Source organism: Ranitomeya variabilis, chromosome 2, assembly GCF_051348905.1.
Source record: "Ranitomeya variabilis isolate aRanVar5 chromosome 2, aRanVar5.hap1, whole genome shotgun sequence".
In the NCBI taxonomy this organism is placed as follows: Eukaryota; Metazoa; Chordata; class Amphibia; order Anura; family Dendrobatidae; genus Ranitomeya; species Ranitomeya variabilis.
This window is the reverse complement of record NC_135233.1, coordinates 181697624-181711038: the sequence shown is the minus strand read 5'-3', so window position 1 is coordinate 181711038 and position 13415 is coordinate 181697624. Positions and strand designations below refer to the sequence as shown.

Genomic DNA, 13415 nt, shown 5'->3' with positions numbered 1-13415 from the left:
TGTGATATATATTTATTATATATATATACACACACACACACACACACAGTCATGGCCAAAAGTATTGACACCCCTGCAATTCTGTCAGATAATACTCAGTTTCTTCCTGAAAATGATTGCAAACACAAATTCTTTGGTATTATTATCTTCATTTAATTTGTCTTAAATGAAACAACACAAAAGAGAATGAAGCAAAAAGCAAAACATTGATCATTTCACACAAAACTCCAAAAATGGGCCACACAAAAGTATTGGCATCCTCAGCCTAATACTTGGTTGCACAACCTTTAGCCAAAATAACTGCGACCAACCGCTTCCGGTAACCACCAATGAGTTTCTTACAATGCTCTGCTGGAATTTTAGACCATTCTTCTTTGGCAAACTGCTTCAGGACCCTGATATTTGAAGGGTGCCTTCTCCAAACTGCCATTTTTAGATCTCTCCACAGGTGTTCTATGGGATTCAGGTCTGGACTCATTGCTGGCCACCTTAGAAGTCTCCAGTGCTTTCTCTCAAACCATTTTCTAGTGCTTTTTGAAGTTTGTTGTGGGTCATTGTCCTGCTGGAAGACCCATTACCTCTAAAGGAGACGCAGCTTTCTCACACTGGGCACTACATTATGCTGCAAAATTTGTTGGTAGTCTTCAGACTTCATAATGCCATGCACACGGTCAAGCAGTCCAGTGCCAGAGGTAGCAAAGCAACCCCAAAACATCAGGGAACCTCCGCCATGTTTGACTGTAGGGACCGTGTTCTTTTCTTTGAATGCCTCTCTTTTTTTCTCCTGTAAACTCCTATGTTGATGCCTTTGCCCAAAAAGCTCTACTTTTGTCTCTTCTGACCAGAGAACATTCTTCCAAAACGTTTTAGGCTTTTTCAGTTAAGTTTTGGCAAACTCCAGCCTGGCTTTTTTATGTCTCGGGGTAAGAAGTGGGGTCTTCCTGGGTCTCCTACCATACAGTCCCTTTTCATTCAGACGCCGACGGATAGTACGGGTTGACACTGTTGTAACCTCGGACTGCAGGGCAGCTTGAACTTGTTTGGATGTTAGTCGCGGTTCTTTATCCAACATCCGCACAATCTTGCGTTGAAATCTCTTGTCAATTTTTCTTTTCCGTCCACATCTAGGGAGGTTAGCCACAGTGCCATGGGCTTTAAACTTCTTGATAACACTACGCACGGTAGACACAGGAATATTCAGGTCTTTGGAGATGGACTTGTATCCTTGAGATTGCTCATGCTTCCTCACAAGTTGGTTTCTAAAGGTACCTTCACACTGAGCAACTTTCCAACGAGAACGACAGCGATCCGTGACGTTGCAGCATCCTGGATAGCGATCTCGTTGTGTTTGACACGCAACAGCGATCAGGATCCTGCTGTGATATCGCTGGTCGGAGCCAGAAGTCCAGAACTTTATTTCGTCGCTGATCACCCGCTGTCATCGCTGGATCGGCGTGTGTGACGCCGATCCAGCGATGTGTTCACTTGTAACAAGGGTAAACATCGGGTTACTAAGTGCAGGGCCGCGCTTAGTAACCCGATATTTACCCTGGTTACCATTGTAAAAGTAAAAAAACCCAAAACCACTACATACTGACATTCTGATGTCTGTCACGTCCCCCGGCGTCCACAGGGTTAAAACTGCTTTCGGCAGGAGCGCTTGCTAATGCTGCGCTGCTGCCGAGAGCTTCCTGCACTGAATGTGTCAGTGTCGGCAGTAACAGCGGTGACGTCACCGCTGTGCTCTGCTTTACGGCCGGCGCTGACACATTCAGTGCAGGAAGCTCTCGGCAGCAGCGCAGCATTAGCAAGCGCTCCTGCCGAAAGCAGTTTTAACCCTGTGGACGCTGGCGGGGGACGTGACAGACATCAGAATGTGAGTATGTAGTGGTTTGTTTGTTTTTTTTTGTTTTTTTTTTTTACTTTTACAATGGTAACCAGGGTAAATATCGGGTTACTAAGCGCGGCCCTGCACTTAGTAACCTGATGTTTACCCTGGTTACCCAGGTGCTGCAGGGGGACTTCAGCATCGTTGAAGACAGTTTCAATGATGCCGAAGTCGTTCCCCTGATCGTTGGTCGCTGGAGAGAGCTGTCTGTGTGACCGCTCCCCAGCGACCACACAACGACTTACCAACGATCACGGCCAGGTCGTATCGCTGGTCGTGATCGTTGGTAAGTCGTTTAGTGTAACGGTACCTTAAGTCCTCAGACAGGTCTTTGGTCTTCTTTCTTTTCTCCATGCTCAATGTGGTACACACAAGGACAAAGGACAGAGGTTGAGTCAACTTTAATCCTTGTCAACTGGCTGCAAGTGTGATTTAGTTATTGCCAATACCTGTTAGGTGCCACAGGTAATTTACAGGTGCTGTAAGGGTACCGTCTCACAGTGGCACTTTGGTCGCTACGACGGTACGATCCGTGACGTTCCAGCGATATACATACGATCTCGCTGTGTCTGACACGCAGCAGCGATCAGGGACCCCGCTGAGAATCGTACGTTGTAGCAGATCGTTTGAAACTTTCTTTCGTCGCTGGATCTCCCACTGTCATCGCTGGATCGGTGTGTGTGATGCTGATCCAGCGATGTGTTCGCTATTAACCAGGGAAAACATCGGGTTACTAAGCGCAGGGCCGCGCTTAGTAACCTGATGTTTACCCTGGTTACCATTGTAAATGTAAAAAAACCCAAAAAACTCCATACTCACATTCCAGTGCCTGTCACGTCCCTCGCCGGCGGCTTCCCGCACTGACCGCGCCGGCCGTAAAGTAAAAGCAGAGCACAGCGGTGACGTCACTGACAGTCAGTGCGGGAAGCCGCCGGCGAGGGACGTGACAGACATCAGAAAGTGAGTATGTAGTGTTTGGGGTTTTTTACATTTACAATGGTAACCAGGGTAAACATCGGGTTACTAAGCGCGGCCCTGCGCTTAGTAACCCGATGTTTACCCTGGTTACCCGGGGACTTCGACATCGTTGGTCGCTGGAGAGCTGTCTGTGTGACAGCTCCCCAGCGACCACACAACGACTTACCAACGATCACGGCCAGGTCGTATCGCTGGTCGTGATCGTTGGTAAATCGTTTAGTGTAACGGTACCCTTAATTACACTAATTAGAGAAGCATCACATGATTTTTCGAACAGTGCTAATACTTTTGTCCACCCCCTTTTTTATGTTTGGTGTCGAATTATATCCAATTTGACTTTAGGACAATTCTTTTTGTGTTTTTTCATTTAAGACAAATTAAATGAAGATAATAACAAAGAATTTGTGTTTGCAATCATTTTCAGGAAGAAACTGAGTATTATCTGACAGAATTGCAGGGGTGTGAATACTTTTGGCCATGACTGTGTATATGTGTATGTATGTATGTATGTATGTATGTATATGTATATATACATGTATATAATATAGTCTTCCTTTTTCCCCCATTCAAAATACGACAACTTAAAAAAAATTAAATACATATGTTTAGTATCGCCACGTTCAGAAGTGTCTGGTCTATCAAAATATAAATTAATCCGCTCGGTAAATGGCGTAACGATCAAAACTCCAGAATTATGTTTTTTGGTCACCGCCACATTGCATTAAAATGCAGTAACGTGATCAAAACCTCTTATGTACCTCAAAATGGTATTAATAAAAAAAGTAATCTCTGCACATAAAAAGTAAGCTCCCCACCTAGCCCCGGATTCCGAATAATGAAGACGCTATGGGTTTTGGAAAATGGCGATTTTTTTATTTGATTTTTTTTTTCTTATTTTTTTTTTTTTATCAATTAAATAAAAAAGAACCCAGACATATTTGGTATCTATGTACTTATGCTGACCTGTAGAATCATAATGCCAGGTCCGTATTAGCATTTAGTCAACATGGTAAATAAAAAAAAAAAATAAAAAAAAGCTTGCACTTTTTTTGCAATTTCACCGCACTTGGAATTTTGTTTTTGTTTTACAATGCATTATATGATTAAAACCAATGTTGTCATTCAAAAGTACAACTCGTCCCTCAAATAACAAGCTGTCATGGCTTTATTGATGACAAAATTAAGTTATGGCTCTGGGAAGAAGAGCAAAAAGCGAAAACTGAAGATCTAAAGGTGACCAAAAAAAGCCAAAATGATGAGAACAGAAAAATAGTCTATAGTCATCCTCTGCAGAGCCGCCACTTTTATAAGTTGTTTTGCTTATTGCCTATCATGTTTACCTGTTGTCTGTTCCATTTGCACAACAGTAGGAGAAATTGATTCACAATCGGCGATGCTTCATAACTGGACATGTTGCTTTCACAGAAGTGTGATTGATTTGGAGTTACATTGTGTTTAAGTGTTCTCTTTATTTTTTTTGAGCAGCGTATATAATCTCTTGTGTACAAAAAAATTCAAAGAAACTTTTATTGGCAAGGCCAAATAAACATTAGTTTTGCCAAAGCACATATATAGTAGGGAATGGGGGATGATGGGTGGGGACTGTAGGAACAACGGATGGGGCACATCCAGGGTGAGGGCTAAGGAAGTCCATGGCATATCATAGTTGTCTTTTTCTCAGCCTATGGCATGTGCTCACATACTTCGCTGCTAACTCCACTGCACTCTCTTCTGCCAGCAGGATATGTTTTCTCTTCAACCTTCATGGAGTTGAAATCTGGGTAGAGATCAGATAGTCTCCTGAAAGGAATGTCCCTCACTGCTGAATATTTGGTGCAGTGTAGCAAGAAGTGAATCTCATCCTCCAAGGCCTCCAGGTCGCAGTGCTGGTAGTCTGTCCTCTCTGGGCTTGTATCTCTGTCTGTGGCGGCCGGCCAGATTGTGGGCACTCAGTCTATGCCAGCTCAGGATCTGGCGGTTTCTGGGGTCTGAGTTTCTCCAGATATGGAGTCAGTCTGTAGTCTTTCCGTACATAGTCAGTTTCTGTGAGATGCTGATATCGTTCTTCCAGTCACAGACACACCTCTACTGGCCCTCGTATACCATCTTCCTGATTGTGGCTTTTGTCAAGCTGCTGTGATTGATGATTTTGTCAGGTTGGGTTTGAGTGGGCTGCTATGGAGATCCTGGTTTGTTTGTCCCCCTTACATTGTAGCAGGGCTTTGATGGGAGCTTGGACTGCTACCGTGTAAGGCTACGTTCACATTTGCGGTGTGCGCCGCAGCGTCGGGCGCCGCATGCGTCATGCGCCCCTATATTTAACATGGGGGCGCATGGACATGCGTCGCACTTGCGTTTTGCGCCGCATGCGTCCCTGTGGCGCCCGCGTCCGGGCGCAGAGGACGCAGCAAGTTGCATTTTTGCTGCGTCAAAAATCAATGAAAAAAATGACGCATGCGGCGCAAAACGCAGCGTTGTGCATGCGTTTTGCTGCGTTTTTGTTTGCGTTGTGCGTTGCGGCGCCGACGCGGCGCACAACGCAAATGTGAACGTAACCTTAATGAGCCTGAAAGGACCGCACCCTCTTCAGAACTGGTAGTTGTAGAGTGAGTCTGCCCAGCTCAGCTTGACAGGCAATGTTTGTGATGCTCCGATGGACCTGGAGAAGGTACTTACAGAATTCCAGTTGGAATATTTTTGTAGGGCTGGATTCCCACCTTGACTAGTCTGGGTATGTGCGAGGGCCCCAGATCTCACTGCTGTACAGGAAGATTGGGGCGATTATGGGAGCTAAAATTTTTAGCCAGACCCTCACTGGTGGCTTTAGATGGTATAGTTTCTTGCGGATGGCATAAAAGGTTTTGCAGGCCTTGTCCTTCATGGTCTCTTTGGCTTGTTTGAAGCTCCCTGACTGGTGAATTTCCAGGCCCAGGTTGGTGTATTTGTCCATTCCTGTAAGAGTATAGTTGTTTAGCACAAGTGAAGGGTTCTGATCTGATCTTGGCTTCCTACTCTGCAACACCATGATGTTGATTTTGTTTGGGTTGATGGTTAGTGCCTATATGGAGCTGAATTTCTCCTCCAAGATTTTCAGGTTGTATTGAAGATCATTCTCAGTTGGTTACAGCAGCAGAAACTCATCTGCATACAGCAGGAATTTCACCTAGGCATCATGGAGTGTGAGATCTGGTGTCAAGGAGGATTCCAGAGCAGTGGCCAGCTCGTTGATGTAAATTTTGAAGAGCGTTGGACTAAGGCTGCCGTCACACTAGCAGTATTTGTTCATTATTTTACATCAGTATTTGCAAGCCAAAACCAGGAGTGGGTGATAAATGCAGAAGTGGTGCATATGTTTCTGTTATACTTTTCCTCTAATTGTTCCACTCCTGGTTTTGGCTTACAAATACTGATGTAAAATACTGACCAAATACTGCTAGTGTGACGGCAGCCTTACGCTGCAGCCCTGTCTGACTCCTCAGCTCTGCTGTAAATCAGCTGTTCACCCTCACTCTGCAGTGGTTCTAAGTGTAGAGCTTTTGATGACATCATATGTCTTTCCTCCTCTTCTGCTCACCAGCAGTTTCAGGAACATGCCCCAGTGCCATACTGAGTCAAAAGTCTTTTTAAATTCCACAAAACAGGCGTATATCTTTCCACGCTTTGTGTTGTGGACTTGGCTCTGAATAAGGCTGTGTAGGGTGTAGATGTGGTCGGTGATTTGGCATTAATCCTGCTTGTCTTTTGCTGAGGGATTGTGTTTGGTTGGAAAACTGAGGATCCTCTTGTTCAGGATGTTGTTGAACCATTTTCCCAATTGTCCCCACTTTTGTAAATGAATGAGATGAGGCCTTGGTTCCAGGAACAAGGGAAGTAGCCAGCGCTCAGCACAATATTAACCCCTTCCCGACCTTTGACACAGCTTATGTGTCATGAAAACCTGTGCCAATCTGACCTGTGACGCAGCATATGCGTCATGGTCAGATCGCGCTCCTGCAGGCCGGGTGAAAGGGTTAACTGTAATTTCACCCGACCTGCAGGGACAGGGGGAGGGTACTTTAGCGCAGGGGGGGTGGCTTCACCCCCCGTGGCTACGATCGCTCTGATTGGCTGTTGAAAGTGACGTTTCACTTTCAATCAGAGCGATAGCAATATTTCACCAATGAAAATAGGTGAAATATTACAATCCAGCCACGGCCGATGCTGCAATAGCATCAGCCATGGCAGGAGATCGCGATCTGCCCACCGCCACCGATCTCTCCTCCGTCCTGTCGTCTGCTGTCCTCCGCTCCCCCCGCTGTCCGGTTTCCACCCCAATACTTACCGACCTCCGGTGTCCGTCCGTCTGCTCCATGGGCGCCGCCATCTTCCAAAGTGGGGGGTGCAGTGCGCCCGCCGAATCTGCCGGCCGACAGATTCGTTCCAGGTACATTTTGATCGCTGTGATAGGTTCTATCACAGCGATCAAAATAAATAAATAAACCCCCCCCTTTATCACCCCCAGTTAGGGATAATAATAAAATAAAGAAAAAATATTTACTTTTATTTTTCCACTAGGGTTAGGGTTAGGGCTAGGGGTTAGGGTTAGGGCTAGGGGTTTAGGGCTAGGGTTAGGGTTAGAATTAAGCTATGTGCACACTGTGCGGATTTGGCTGCGGATCCGCAGCGGATTGGCCGCTGCGGATTCGTAGCAGTTTCCCATCACGTTTACAGTACCATGTAAACCTATGGAAAACCAAATCCGCTGTGCTCATGGTGCAGAAAATACCATGGGGAAATGCTGCGTTATATTTTCTGCACTCATTCTTGCGCAGCGTTTTACACCTGTTTCTCAATAGGAATCCGCAGGTGAAATCCGCACAAAAGACAATGGAAATCCGTGGTAAATCAGCAGGTAAAACGCAGTGCGCTTTACCTGCGGATTTTTCAAAAACTGCAAATCCGCAACGTGGGCACATAGCCTTAGGATTAGGGTTGGAATTAGGGTTAGGGTTGGAAATACGGTTAAGATTAGGGTTCGGGGTGTGTTAGGGTTAGGCTTGTGGTTAGGGTTAGGAGTGTATTGGGGCTAGTGTTGTTAGAATTGAGGAGTTTCCACTGTTTAGGCACATCAGGGGTCTCCAAACGCAACATGGCACCACCATTGATTCCAGCCAATCTTGCGTTCAAAAAGTCAAATGGTGCTCCCTCCCTTCCGTGCCCCAACATGCGCCCAAACAGTGGTTTACCCAAAGATATGGGTTATCAGCGTACTTAGGAAAAATTGCACAACAACTTTGAGGGTCTAATTTCTCCTGGTACCCTTGGGAAAATAAAAAAATGGGGGCTAAAAACTTATTTTTGTGGAAAAAAGAAAGATTTTTTATTTTCACGGCTCTGCTTTATAAACTTCTGTGAAGCACTTGGGGGTTCAAAGTGCTCACCACACATCTAGATAAGTTCGTTGGGGGGGTCTAGTTTCCAAAATGGGGTCACTTGTGGGGGGTTTCTACTGTTTAGGCACATCAGGGGCTCTGCAAACGCAAAGTGACACCCGCAGACCATTCCATCAAAGGCTGCATTCCAAAACTTCACTACTTCCCTTCCGAGCCCTGACGTGTGCCCAAACAGTGGTTTACCCCCACATATGGGGTATCAGCGTACTTGGGACAAACTGGACAACAACTTTTGGGGTCCAATTTCTCCTGTTACCCTTGTGAAAATAAAAAATTGCGAGCTAAAAAATAATTTTTGAGGAAAGAAAAAGGATTTTTTATTTTCATGGCTCTGCTTTATAAACTTCTGTGAAGCACTTGGGGGTTCAAAGTGCTCCTTGCACATCCAGATTAGTTCCTTGGGAGGTCTAGTTTCCAATATGGGGTCACTTGTGGGGGAGCTCCAATGTTTAGGCACACAGGGGCTCTCCAAACGCGACATGGTGTCCGCTAACGATTGGAGCTAATTTTTCATTCAAAAAGTCAAATGGCACTCCTTCCCTTCTGAGGCTTGCCGTGTGCCCAAACATGTGGTTTACCCCCACATTTGAGGTATAGTTGTACTCCGAAGAAATTGGCCAACAAATTTTAGGATCCATTTTATCCTGTTGCCCATGTAAAAATGAAAACATTGAGGCTACAAGAAATTTTTTGTGGGGGGAAAAAAAAAGTCCTTTTTTAATTTTTACGGATCAATTTGTGAAGCACCTGGGGGGGGTTCAAAGTTCACTATGCATCTAGATAAGTTCCTTGGGGGTCTAGTTTCCAAAATGGGGTCACTTGTGGGGGAGCTCCAATGTTTAGGCACACAAGGGCTCCCCAAACACGACATGGTGTCCACTAACAATTGGAGCTAATTTTTCATTAAAAAAAGTCAAATGGCGCTCCTTTCCTTCCGAGCCTTGCCGTGCGCCCAAACAGTGGTTTCTGACCACATATGAGGTATCAGTGTACTCAGGAGAAATTGCCCAACAAATTTTAAGATCCATTTTATCCTATTGCCCATATAAAAATGAAAAAATTGAGGCCAAAAGAATTTTTTTGTAAAAAAAAAAAAAAAAAGTACTTTTTCATTTTTACGGATCAATTTGATAAGTTCCTTGGGGTGTCTAGTTTCCAAAATGGGGTCACTAGTGGGGGGAGATCAATGTTTAGGCACACAGGGGCTCTCCAAACACGACATGATGTCCACTAAAGATTGTAGTCAATTTTTCATTCAAAAAGTCAAATGGCGCTCCTTCCCTTCCGAGCCCTGTCGTGCACCCAAACAGTGCCCCCCCCCCCCCCCACATATGGGGTATCGGCGTACTCAGGACAAAAATTGTACAATAACTTTTGGGGTCCAGTTTCTCCTTTTGCCCTTGGGGAAATAAAAAAAATTGTTGCTAAAAGATCATTTTTGTGACTAAAAAGTTAAATGTTCATGTTTTCCTTCCATGTTGCTTCTGCTGCTGTAAAGCACCTGAAGGGTTAATAAACTTCTTGAATGTGATTTTGAGCACCTTGAGGGGTGCAGTTGTTAGAATGGTGTCACTTTTGGGTATTTTCAGCCGATAGACCCCACAAACTAACTTCAAATGTGAGGTGGTCCGTAAAAAATGGTTTTGTAAATTTTGTTGTAAAAATGAGAAATCGCTAGTCAAATTTTAACCCTTATAACTTCCTAGCAAAAAAAAAGTTGTTTCCAAAATTGTGCTGATGTAAAGTAGACATGTGGATAATGCTATTTATTAGGCTACGTTCACGTTAGCGTTGTGCGGCGCAGCGTTGAGCGCAGCCTCGGCGACGCATGCGTCATGCGCCCCTATATTTAACATGGGGGGGCGCATGGACATGTGTTGTGTTTTGTGACGGATGTGTCATTTTGGCGCAACTGTCAGGGCGCAGAGGATGCTGCATGATGCAGTTTTTTCTGCACAAAAAATCATGCAAAAAATGAACGCTTGCGTCACAAAATGCAAATGTGAATGTAGCCTTAACTATTTTGTATCACATAACTTTCTGGTTTAACAAAATAAAAATTCAAAATTCGAAACTTGCGAATTTTTCACAATTTTCGCCAAATTTCCGATTTTTTTTTTTTTGTACAAATAAACGCAAAAATTATCGACCTAAATTTACTGCTAACATGAAGCCCAATATGTCACGAAAAAACATTCTCAGAATCGTTAGGATCCGTTGAAGCGCTCCAGAGTTATTACCTTATAAAGGGACACTGGTCAGAATTGCAAAAAATGGCTGTCACTAAGGTCAAAATAGGCTGGGTCATGAAGGGGTTAAACAGTTTAGCCAGTGCCACCTGGATTTCTGGTGGGCTGTATTTCTGCATTTCTGGTGGGATTCCATAGTGTACTACACTCCTTCCTACATGGGAGTTTAAGGTATATCTTCCTAGAGAGTCTCTCTTCGTATGACTATTGAGTATATGAAGTCCTAAACTTCTACATAAATTCTGAAGCTTTTTGCCACTTTTGTTGACTGTACTGTCAAAGCTGTTTCTCTCCGTGTGTACTGAGTTATGGCCGTCAGTCTCTGTTCCAAATGTACAGATGTTTCCTTCAGGGGTCAGAAAGTCTTTCTCTCTCCCTGTTCTTGCATTCAGGTCTCCAAAGATGAGTACTTTGCCCAGGGCCTGAGAATTGCCGACTTCTCTTTTGTAAGATCTCAAAGCTGTCTGAATTGAGTAGGGGAACTCTGGCACGCAGAGGTAGACATCAGACTGAGAAGTTAAGACGGAGCTGCTGATTCTGATCCATATGTGGGCTGTATCCTCTCTTCACATGTTTGATGTACTGTTGGAGCTTCTGTTTATACCATACCAATATTCCTACTGAGCTGTGGCCCTATTTGATTTTTTCAGGGCATCGATCGAGACTTCCCTGAATCCAATGGGCACCAGGGATACTTTTTCAGCTCTGGTCCATGTTTACAGGAGGATCTGAATGTTTAGATCAGGGGTCGTCAAACTTTTTAAACAGGGGGCCAGTTCATGGTCCCTCAGACCATTGGAGGGCCGGAATATAGTTTTAAAAAAAACCTATGAACTAATTCCTATGTATACTGCACATATCTTATTTTGAAGTAAAAAACAAAACAGGAACAAATACAATATTTAAAATGAAGAACAAGTAAAGTTAAATCAACAAACATAGAAGTATTTCAATGGGAACTAAGGGCCTGCTTTTGGCTAATGAGATGGTCAGTGTCTGGTTCCATATTTGTCACTGCTAGTTGTAACAAGTGAAGCAATTGTTCTCTCTCTTCATATCATGGTTTCCTAGGAATTCCAAATTGCTCTTAGTAAAATACCAGTATATATACAGCACTACAAAAACAATATACCAGCAATAAAATTGCCCACACAGAGACAGACTGCACTGCCCATCAATGCAGCCTTGCCAGTTAATATCCTTTCAGCCTCACCAGTGCCCATACTGGTGGAACTCTGCTTTTACCTCAGGATCAGACTGGTGTGGAGTGAGAGTCCCCAATAGGCAGTATAGGTCCCCAATGGGTAGGTAAATGTCCCCAGTAGGCAGCACAGGTCCCCAGCAGGCAACACAGTCCGGACCCAGAGTTTAAAAAAAAAAAAAAAAATACCAGTACTCACCTATGTCCCCGCTGCTCTGAAGAGCAGCACAGGCTGAGTGACATCATCAGGCGGCGTGATGACCATCACGTGGTCTGTGCTGCATACAGAGGGCCACGCATCGCCTTTCCTTGTCGTTCCGCCCATGATTACAGGGCCCGTCGACATTGAACTGTAGTGAAGTTCACTGTCAGCTGGGCCCAGGGGCCGGATAAATGTCTTCAGAGAGCTGGATGTGGCCCGCGGGCCGTAGTTTGAGGACCCCTGGTCTAGATTTTTGAGTCTTTGTATAAGTCGGAGTCATTTGTTTTACATTCACATTACATGTAATGTACATTTACCTTTGTTTCACATCATATTCGCCTGCTCCCGGCGCGGTCTCTGCACTTCCCTGCTTCTCCGATGGTCTCCGGCGCCCGCAGCTTTTCCTGTGTTCAGCGGTCACATACCGCTCATTAAAGTAATAAATATGTACACGAATCCACTCCCATAGGCGTGGAGCGCATATTCATTACTCTGATGAGCGGTACCATGTGACTGCTGAACACGGGAACAAGCTGCCGGAGACTGTCAGAGAAGCAGAGACCATGCCAGGATGGGGTAAGTATGATGGGGGAGGGTGAGCCATGCATTATTCACCTGTCTCCATTCCACCGCCTGGCTCTGTCTTCCATGTCCTCTGGCTGTGACATTCAGGTCAGAGGGGGAGATGACGTGGCTAGTGCGTACCCTCTGCCTGAATAGTCACTGCAGAGACCCAGAAGACACAGCGGTGCGCAGCGGTGGTACGGGGACAGGTGAATATCGCAAGTGCCGGTGTCCTGAGCCAGCGGCGACTCCGGCGCCTGGCACCCAGCAGCATATGGGGCATAATATTCTATGGAGCATCTTATGGGGCATATTATTCTATAGAGGTTCTTATGGGGCCATCAACCTTTGTGTAGCAGCATATGCAGCATATTCTGTGGAGCATCTTAAGGGGCCATCATTAACCTTTATGGAGCATTATATGGGGCATATTTTAATATGGAGCATCTTATCGGGCCCATCATGAACTTTTATGGAGCATTATATGGGGTGTATTTTGTATGGAGCATTATATGGGGCTCCTGATTCAATATAATATTCAAAAACACTTAACCTACTGATGTCTCAATTAATTTTACTTTTATTGGTATCTATTTTTATTTTTGAAATTTACCAGTAGCTGCTTGCGTTTCCCACCCTAGGCTTATACTCGAGTCAATAAGTTTTATTCGGACTCCCATGACAGCACCACGAGAGAGGGGATCCGCCCTTCAGGAACAGGAAACCTACAGATACGTGGGAGAGGTGCTGCCCTTTTTGTATCAGTTGGTTTCCTGTTCCTGTAGGGACAGGATCCTACAGATGGATTCTATGGATCTCAGGCCGGTCGACTGAATCGAGTAGCAAGGGGGTCTCCTACCTCGGCCGGTGCGGGGGTTCCTGGAGATGCCACTGTGGTCCT

General features: G+C 45.0%; 1 protein-coding gene across 5 annotated transcripts in view; it reads left to right on the top strand.

Annotated features, from left to right (window-relative positions):
- Nucleotides 1–13415, top strand: part of PDCD2 (programmed cell death 2) — a 119677-nt gene that overhangs the window by 25784 nt on the left and 80478 nt on the right. The window lies entirely within an intron of this gene.